Source organism: Echinops telfairi, unplaced genomic scaffold, assembly GCF_000313985.2.
Source record: "Echinops telfairi isolate 266 unplaced genomic scaffold, ASM31398v2 ScPeMD7_5592;HRSCAF=6446, whole genome shotgun sequence".
NCBI lineage: Eukaryota > Metazoa > Chordata > Mammalia > Afrosoricida > Tenrecidae > Echinops > Echinops telfairi.
The window spans coordinates 14184568-14191822 of record NW_022109491.1 but is presented as its reverse complement, the minus strand read 5'-3'; the positions used below and the strand labels follow the sequence as shown (position 1 = coordinate 14191822).

General features: G+C 43.6%; 1 long non-coding RNA gene across 1 annotated transcript in view; it reads left to right on the top strand.

Moving 5' to 3' along the window:
- The first annotated feature begins 3641 nt into the window (after positions 1–3641).
- The window catches only part of LOC123522286, a 41234-nt gene continuing 37620 nt past the window's right edge, over positions 3642–7255 (top strand). The window contains exon 1 of the long non-coding RNA XR_006680560.1: positions 3642–3780. This is a non-coding gene — a long non-coding RNA (uncharacterized LOC123522286). The remainder of the gene's footprint in view (positions 3781–7255) is intronic.

Here is a 7255-nt window from a genome sequence, read left to right as displayed (position 1 = left end):
CCCTCTGAAGACTTGCTGCAGCTCTGCTCCGCGAGGAAACATGCTCCACTTCCATGCTTATTCCCGTCACGGGCTATTCAGTGTGTTTTATGACTTCCTTTCCCACCCAAATATTACTTAGCAATAGGTTGTCTGTTTCTCAAATGACGGGTTTTTAAAAGTTGTCCTTTAGTTACCTATCTCAAATTTCATGGTATTACAGTGGGGGGACATGGTCTCTGTGCTATGGATTCTTTAGACTCTAACAGGGCTTTCTTCAGACTTGTTTGGAGAATCTAGCAGGGGAGGGAGCGCAGCTACTCGTATACCCTCGACTGAAGGACCACCCTCCTTCTATCAGGGAAGGTCGTCCTCTTCCCCAGAGTGCCCAGCTTCGGGAGGGACGCACATGGAGCGGTGAGGGAGGAAGGGGACACCCGGCTAGCCAGCCAGATCAGCTGAGTCAACTCTGGCGATCAATGGGGTGACATGTCACAGCCAGATCGCCCTCACATCCTAATTGGGCTTGCTTAATGGCCTAGTACATGTTCAGTTTATTTTGTGTGTATTCAAACAAAACGTGCATTTCCTGTTAAGGTATAAAGTTGTATACATGGAAATCATTTAAAATCAATGTGTTACTATATTAGTAAGCTTGAAATCACTAATTACATTTGAATATTGTCAATGCCGCTTCCTTTTGGGGGGTCGACTTCCTTTAATCTGTTTAAATAGATGGATCTCATCATTTGATCCCATCGTGAATGGACATCATGACCACCACAACTTGGCGACTGTTTATTAGGAGCCAGGCATTAGACTAAGCTCTTTGCTTAGATTAAATTCATTTCTCATGATTCTAAATTCAGGGTCCCCCTTTTACAGATGAGAAAACAGAATTAAAAAAATGTCAAGTGACGATGCCACGTAGCCAGTAAACGGCAGTGACATTTAAGCGTGGGAGGCATTCAGTCCTGAGCTCATGCTCTAAATGGCTTTGTTCTGGGGCTTGCCTTGTTCAACAGCAAAGGAGAGAGGAGGGGAGAAGCCCTCCAGGGTTTCTTTCAAAGCTTGAAAGAGCTTCCTCCTTATGGTCATCTTTGAGTGCTTGCTGTGTCAGTTCTAGGCTCTGTGCTACGGACTGTGCTTTCTAAAAGGTCACAGAAAAATGGAATGAAGAGATAACGGGCCTTCCCCACAAGCTTTGCGAAGCCCCCTTGTTTAAGTGCATGACCTCATTTATCCTCACGGGGCCCCAGTAGAGCAAGCATCCTAATGCTCGATGTGAGAAAACAAGGTCTCACAGAGGGCACCCAGCTAGGATGGAAGCTCCATGGTGACAACCCCAGGGCCTGCACTTCTAGTCTCAATGGCCAACCTTGCCACCCACCCTGCACTGGACACATACAGAGGGCGTCTCATGTAGCCTCGTGACCATCTGGAGAGGGAGGTGACTTCCTACTTCGTTCACAGAACTATCCCAGGGGCTTCTGTTTGAGACCTGGGCCCTGGGCCTTCTATAGTGAGTCCTCTCCACCTCTCATTGGATGGAATTGTCCCTCTCCGTTCTCAACATTGGTAGCAGGGCATCCACTTTGGATTTCCCCCACCTCTCATCACATTCCTTCAGGCCAAATTGGGCCCTTGTCCTGCAGGTCTTCCTCCACTACCACACCCTCCCCATTTTCTTGGGGTACACACACACACACACACACACACACACACACACACACACACACACACACACACACACACAATCCAGCCTTTCCCATTCCCTTCCAGGAAAGCCCCACCCAAAAGTGGATGGCTAAGCCACATGCAACCTCCTGCAGTCTTTGAAGTGTGGAGAGCTGGGTGTTTCTCATTCATCTACCTGCTTTGTCTCCCTCCCCAAGGTTCTCTGGAGGAAGAACAAGCGAGAAGCAGTGAGTTAGTGCCGCGTTAAGCTGCACTAAATGGCTTTATGTTATGGGTAGAGATCTCTGGAGAAATAACAATGAGATCACTCTGTCTTTTGTTCTTGGGGAAATAATGTGGCAACAAGACCTCCTAATCCTGAATTTTAATTTGTTTTTATTGATCACTTTCAAAATTAGGGATCCAAGTTTTCTCACTGCACACATTATGACAATGCATGGGGAGGTCCTAGTGAAAAAAAGTAATGAAGAGAGAGGGCGGGGGAGAGAAGGTCTTTACATGGCAGGGGAGGTGGGGGGGAGGGAGCAAATATCAGTGCGAGGGAGTGTAGACCAGATCTGAAACCTGAGTAAAAGTTCATCACAGGGGCCTGCTGTGACCTCTATCAAAAATATCGCTGCCAGTTGGAATTGGCTTGATGGAACCCAACAACATCCCAACCCAAGGTCCCTGGGTGGTTGGAATGATCTACAGATGGATAGAGCCCACCCAGTGCTATCACAGAAGAAAATGCCTAGTGGTCTGTTCCCACCAAGAGTCCAGTTAAACAAACTCCAGAGCTGTTCTGCTCCATAACACATGGGTGGCTGCCGTGATTCAGAATTGACTTCACAGTAACACATTTCACGCCAACCACCACATCATCCACTTACCACACCAAAATGCTTTATGTTCTTGGCACTTGCCATGGGCTAGTGCACCACGGTGGTGCTGTCAGCTAAGTATTGGGCTGCCGACTGCAAGGTGGGTGGTTCAAACCCATCAGCAATTCCGTAGGAGAAAGATGAAGGCTATCGGCTCCCATAAAGACTTAGTGCTCACATAGAGTCGCTATAACTCTGAACTGACTTGATGGCTGTGGTTTCTGTCGCTTGGAGAAATCATCTTGTTTGTTTGTTTATATGATTGTTTACTATGTGATTTACCCCACCTAGCCTGAGAAATGAATGCGATAAGAGCAAGAACTTTGAATGTTTAGTTTTCTGCTACTTCCCTAGAGTCCCAGATAACATGTCATACCTGCTAGGTAAAGATTTGGAAGACTGGATGAATACGTAGAATAAATGCTTTTCTCTGTCTCCAATCTTCTGTGATTTTAAGTGATCTGTAATAGCCAAAGATGATTTCTCTGACCCAAAGACCATGTGAAAATAAAATAGGTCCAATTTAGCCTCATTTCTTGTTAGAAGAATGCCCTGTTCTCACATCCATTAATTTCTCCTTCCATTGATCTTCCAACAGTGTATGGGGGCTTCTCTCTGGACGCTGGGCATTGTCATCTTAATACTCTAATTGTGTATGTATTCTTCGTGTCTTCCACACTGGAATCTAAGGTGCTTGAGTGCTAGGTTCTTACACTGCCTGTCAGGAAAGAACTGAAAGTTCAGAAGGCCAACCTTTCTCTCATATAGATAGGACAATCAGACTCAGAAAGATGATCTATCTGAATCAGCAGTTCTCAACCTGTGGGTCACGAGCCCTTTGGGGGTCGAACGACCCTTTCACAGGGGCCACCCGATTCATCACAGTAGCGAAAATGCAAGTATGAAGTAGCAGCAGAAATAATTTTATGGTTGGGGGTCGCCACAACATGAGGAACTGTATTAAAGGGTCACAGCATTAGGAAGGTTGAGAACCACTGATGTAAATCCAGTAGCAAAAGATAATTCAGGAAAATGCTACAATTATCATGCCTTATTTTCTGACTACATTCAAATTACTCATTGGGCCTTTTTGTGGCAGGTCCAATACTGTTACTGGAAAGCCACATCTTTCCATTCTGACCTCCGGGCTGCACGTGGAGGAGGTGCTTCTGCACGTGTGCATTTTCTACCCCAGGGCATCTCCCCGGCTTCTGGAAATGTGGCAGAAAGGGAATACGAGGTAAGGAACTATACAATAACTTCTCTGCATTTAGTATCTTTTAATCCTTGTACCTGGTAGTCTGCCTGTCAGGCCCAAAGAAAGATGATTCTCTGACAACTGTCTAAAGGCACCATGTTATTCTCAGGTGGCTTTCGATGAATTTGTGCACAGCTTCTTCCTCTTGGCCCTAGTCTTGGTTCTCTCTTGAGGAAAAGGAATTCCTTACCTTTCAAAAGAGTGCTTGTTTAAAGTATTTCAGACATTGGTCCTTGACTGCTAACCTAAAGGTTGGGGGTTCAACGCCCCCCAGCAGCCTCTCGGGGAAGCGCATCACGGGGATCTGCTTCCACAAAGAGGAGAGATCATATGGCCTAGAAAGCCATTTGCCTCTGCCACGTGGAGTGGGTTGGCCTTGGGTTGGGATCAGGTTCATCGCAATAGGATTTATTTTTAATTTTTATTTAGCACCTTAAACATTGAGCTAAGGGTTTAGCAGTCCTGTGCTTCATTCTCTTTCCACATGTATGTCTTTAAGAATGACAAAGAGTGGATTTGTATTCTTAATTGGTAATACTAGTATATGCCCAGCCTTTAGCAGTAGCTTTTATTCAGTATTATTTCCAATGCATTCCTGTTGCTACCTGTAGCTTTAGTTCATTCATTTTCACTGCTACTTAGTTTTCCACAATTGATCCCTTACTCGCTGGTGGATATTTTGTTATGTGTATAGCACGAGTCTTTTTATCCATGAATATGGTATGCCTCTTCATTTAGGGCAGGTGTTTTTAAGTATCTTTAGTAAAATTTTATAATTTCCTAGGTCCTGTCCAATTGTAGTTGTTTCAACATATTGTATATACTCGAGTATATGCTGACCCGAATATCAGCCGAGGCACCTAATTTTACCACAAAAATGGCATTAAAAATGTGCTGAAAAACTCAGCTTATACACGAATATGCACAGTATATTTTATATTTTTTACTACTATAAATGATAATTTACAAAACACTTAAAGTGTGAAATATGTACATAACAGTACATGGATTACTGAATTCCCAAACTCCCTGCTCCTATCCCCATATCCAGGATCAGCATGTTACCAGGATCCTAAAAATGGCAAACTTTCGCTCTTTGTCACTCTGCCCTCCAGAAGAGGAAGCACACTTTTGACTCCTCAGAAATGATATTTTTAAGCTATGTTTTATAACAGATGTTGAATAGATATGTCAATGGCTATTGTATATTGATTTGATAATCCAGCAACTAAAGACAGGGCTTTCTACAGAGCTATCATCTCGGAAAACCACAGGGGCAGTTCTCGCCCGTCTTCTTGCATTGTTAAGAGTCAGAATCGCTTGATGGCAGTGAGTTTGAGATTTTCGTTTGTGATACAGTATTTTAATCGTTGGCTATCAACACACATTTAAACACAACTTTGTTGTTTCACCTCTTTTGTTTTGTTTTACTTGGTAGACAATCCTGTAAATGACCACACCTGGCAAATATTGTTACTTCTTTTCCAACCATTATGCTCTTTTCTTCCTTTGGAATCCTCCATTTCTAGAGCCAGGTGAGATGGAAGCCACGCTAGTGAGTCCGTCTTTGAGGTTTTCTTGATTTTTAAGGAAATTTAAAACATATCATATAGGATGCCTCTGTGGGTTTGTTGAAGATGCCCCTTATCAGCCTGCTGCTGCTGCTAGTTCTGGGCAAGCTGGCTCCCATGTATGTTGGCCTTCCATAGACAGAGCAAACTCTTCATTCTAAGGATCACTGGAAAGTCTACATTAAGGGATGTGGCTACTGTGTGATCCACGTCGCGAAGGGTTTTACTTGTTTGGACTGACCTCCTTTAACAGCCATCAGGTCCTTCCTTAGCTTTTGGTCTTTCCTGGTGATGAGTCTGTACAGGGAATGAGTCAACGTCTTACCATCTGTGTCAGTCCCGGTTGACTAAGAACCAAATTCAGACACTCATATGTGCATAGGAAAGAGTTTTATATAAAAGAGCAATTGTATACTAAGAAACCATCCCAGCCCAGTTGAGATCAAGTCTTTAAGTCCAATATTAGCCCATATGTTCAATATCCAGCTATAAATTCCTCGTTAGACTCATGCAACCATGCAATGACTCTGAATACAGGAAGATCACAGGCTAGTGGATAGACAGTCTTGTGGATCCAGTGGCAGTGGAAGCATCTCAATGGTGGCAGGGGTCTCCACATGGGTCCTCCAGCTCCAGGGCTTTCGCATTACTCCATGTGTCTTGTCATCAGGAAAACGAAGCAGAAAGTGTGTCTGTAGCAGGCCTCCAGTGAGCTATTTATCTCTGGCATCTCCAAGTGAGGTCATCAAGCTGCGACCTGATTGACAGGTTAGACTCCAGCCCTTTGCAAGTTGACCCCAGATCATGTAACCACCACACCATCTTCACTTCTAAGGCTCATTCTGGTTGAATTTTAGTCTAACTGGGTTTCCATTCCCTGGTAGCGTTGGTTTGTGAAACCATTTGAGCTGGCAGCCACCTCCCCCTTTTTATAGAATAGTTGCACCTACTGATTTAACATGTATAACTGCACACATACATATACATACATAGTCAGGCTTTTGTATCTTGAGTCAGTTATAGAAGTTATGTGTTTCAAGGAAATACTATGCTGTTTTGTACTCCTTTTGCCTATTGACAAAAATTCCCCAAACCAAACTCGCTGCTACTGAGTAGATGACAACTCCTAGAGACCCTGTAGGACAGGGCAGAACTGCCCCTTCTGAGACTAACTCTTTATAGGAGTGGAGTCTCATCTTTCTCCCGAGGAGCAGCGGGGGGTTTTGAACTGCTGACCTTTCTGTTAGGAGCCCAACCACTATTCCACAAGGGCTCCTACTGATAAAAATTTGGTATTCATTAATTTTTGATATTTTAATAAAAATCATTTCACATAGGAACATTGAATTTATGATGCATGTACATGTAAGTATGTATGCATGTATATTGAGCATAATAAAAACTCTTAGAGATGGAACACCTCCCTTAAGATAAAGAATAACATCAGTATCTTTAAAATCTTTTTTGTAACTTTCCCTCTTATATCCCCTTCCCTCTAGCTGTTGCCTCTGCGATTAATTACTATTTTAAATTTTGTGTCAATGAATCCTTTGCTTTTTGTTTGGAAGCTAATGTATTTATAGATGGATATGTAGAATCACATTTTTATGCACTTATCTGCCTATATAAAACTATAGGTTACTTTACCACTGCACACCGGTTTCCATGCTGCCATCAATCTCCTCTGATTCACGATGACCTCGTGTTTCAGAACGTGCACCATCAGATTTTTAGTGGCTGCTGTTTTGGAAGTAGATCCCCAGGCGTTTTCACAGAGGGACTCTGAATAGACTTGAATTTCAAACTTGTGGTTAGCAGCTGACTGCATTAACTCCTTGCAAACACACACACACACACACACACACACCCTCCTTCCCCAGGGTCCC